This window comes from Eurytemora carolleeae, unplaced genomic scaffold (genome assembly GCF_000591075.1).
Source record: "Eurytemora carolleeae unplaced genomic scaffold, Eaff_2.0 scaffold434, whole genome shotgun sequence".
Lineage (NCBI taxonomy): Eukaryota > Metazoa > Arthropoda > Copepoda > Calanoida > Temoridae > Eurytemora > Eurytemora carolleeae.
In genome coordinates, this window is record NW_019396707.1 from 251,408 (window position 1) to 253,790 (window position 2,383).

A 2,383-nucleotide genomic window follows, 5' to 3' on the forward strand; every position below is an offset into this window, starting at 1 on the left:
GAGGTCATTTAGGTCATTAGAGGTCGTAAGAGGTCATTAGAAGGTCAAACACTGGATTTTTTGCTGCTACTGTATTCCCTGGGTCCCTAGCTTTCGTTTGATGTGCATAAAGCCATAGTTGAAATATTTTCTATTTCTGGAGGTCATTAGAGGTCATTAGAGGTCATTAGAGGTCATTAAAATTCAATTTGATTTTATTTTATGAATTTCGATCACTAATTAGGCGTGCACCCAAAAAATTGGAAGATTTGAACCAAAAATGAAGGCAGGGCCCCCCCCCCTACATCAAATGTGCCAACTCCACCATCCCCTTTTGATAGACAATATGTAATCCTCCAAAAATTTGGGCTTGAGGCTTTCAGACTGTCAACGTTTTTTCAATAAACATGCACTCTTAAATTTCCTATTTACCAAGTGAAATCTGCTTAACATCTCTCCCCCCCACCACTGTTATGGGCATCAGTGGAGGTAAGCTAAATGTTGGATGTCTGCTAGATGGATGGATGTTAACATTTCTCTTCTAGAATTCCAGTCCCGGATAGGTATTCCTAAAATTATTTTCAAAGTATGTTCAGGGATACTTTATTACGAAGAATTACCCCCTCCCCCCGGACGGGTAACAATCAAAGACTCGCAGTTGTTTACTGTGAAAATTTTATTTATTTACCACATTTTAGCAAAAAAAAATCTAATTTTGTTTTGAAGATTATTCCCTATTGATATAAATAATATATAAATTAAAATAAAAAATTTATTTTAAGTTTGAAAATTACTCCTAACTACTTGAAATTCATTTATTTTCAGTGTTCTTTAAAATACAAAAAAAAATCTCAGCTTTCTATAAGGTACAATTTTTTTTACCATGGACTGGAGGATAAATGGTGTGGAAAACTGGGAACAAGCTTCTGATGCTCTATCCAGCTCCCAGCCTACACAGTTAACAATAGATATTAATATTATAATATCTTTAAAATAAATAAAGTTTAGGGGTCGGGATAAAAAATTGTAAACTGACAAACANAAAAAACACAAATTCAGTTAGATACAAATTTTCTGAAAACAAATCAAACTCTTTTTTTATAATATAATCTAAGAAGATGGTGCATTTGTCTCACTAATTTCAATCAGAATCAGGGGTGTATATTTTTCAGAATATGATTTTTGATGATTGGAAAAAAATAAGACATCAAAAGATTCCTCATGATACTTTTTACTCAAACATTAAAAATCATTTATTTTCCACAATTCAGCAAATAAAACCCAAATTTTATTTGCACTCCACCCATACATTAATGACTTCTGGGGAAGAAATTATTTTTGGAGAAAGTATACATCCCTGATCCGGATTAGTACGGATTCCTGTGATTCCTATTTTCAGCTCGAATTCGTAAAATTAGCTTACCATTCATCTTAAGTGAAGATTGATGCGGATTTCGAAGGCGTTGTTCTTTTTCCTACGCCTGGATAGCTGTGGTATAGGTTAAACCTACGTCTGGTTAGCTCGTGGAGAGAGTAGAGAAAGTTTAAGAACCCGAGAGCGGGTGCTGGCTATTCACCGCACGCCAAGAGTATTTTCTCTAAAATTGAAAATTATAAATGTCTAAAATTTTTAATATTTAGGATTTCTAATTTTGAATTGTATTTAAGATTAAATTTACAAGGATATTGAAAACCATCTCTATTTGAAAAACAATAATCTAAGTTTATTTATTCAAAATCTCTTAAGCAGTTTTTAACTAGGAACTAAGTAGCAAAATTTCATGGGTATAATTTTCCAGTCATTTGAAAAATAGATGTAGACAAAAACTTACCTTTTTGTATCTATTTTGATTCCAGTTTATTGTCTGAAAAAAACGTTAAAAGTTTAGGAACCTTCCACGTAAATAAATAGAAGGAAAAGTAATTAATAAAACAAATTAGTGTTTTACAAAATGTAAGATTTAAAAAAAATTGCTGTACATTTTTGTTACCTTTTTCAGCGTCATTTGATGGCAGAGAAACACCGATAGTCTGGAAAAAAAAATCAGTTTATTATCATAAAATTTTACTTCTAACAGGAAATGTAGAAATTGCTTTATTTGGCTCTCCATTTGTACAGTGGCAAATCCAATTCACAGCGATACCATAAAAAGACGTTGTCTAATCAAGATTGTACGAGATATCCATCATTATCTCATTAAAAGTTGTTTATTTTCATTTCAATTGAGGTTCAAATTTACATGGGTCAAAATGAAAGTTAATATCAATTTGTATAACGATTAATTGATAACTCAATAGCCACGTCTCATAATGATCCTCTTTTCCTTAAGTATAAGATTCATTCTTCATTCTTCATTCCTCATTCCTCATTCCTCATTCTTCATTCTTCATTCTTCATTCTTCA

General features: G+C 31.8%; 1 long non-coding RNA gene across 2 annotated transcripts in view; it reads right to left on the minus strand.

The window, feature by feature from the left end:
• LOC111707631 (uncharacterized) overlaps window positions 1–2,070 on the minus strand; it is a 6,894-nt gene extending 4,824 nt beyond the window's left edge. For both annotated transcript variants that reach the window (XR_002766485.1, XR_002766486.1), the window contains exons 1-5: window positions 1,971–2,070; window positions 1,812–1,844; window positions 1,403–1,577; window positions 862–929; window positions 412–548 (exon numbers count right to left, since the gene is read on the minus strand). This is a non-coding gene — a long non-coding RNA (uncharacterized LOC111707631). The remainder of the gene's footprint in view (window positions 1–411; window positions 549–861; window positions 930–1,402; window positions 1,578–1,811; window positions 1,845–1,970) is intronic.
• Window positions 2,071–2,383: the final 313 nt, after the last annotated feature.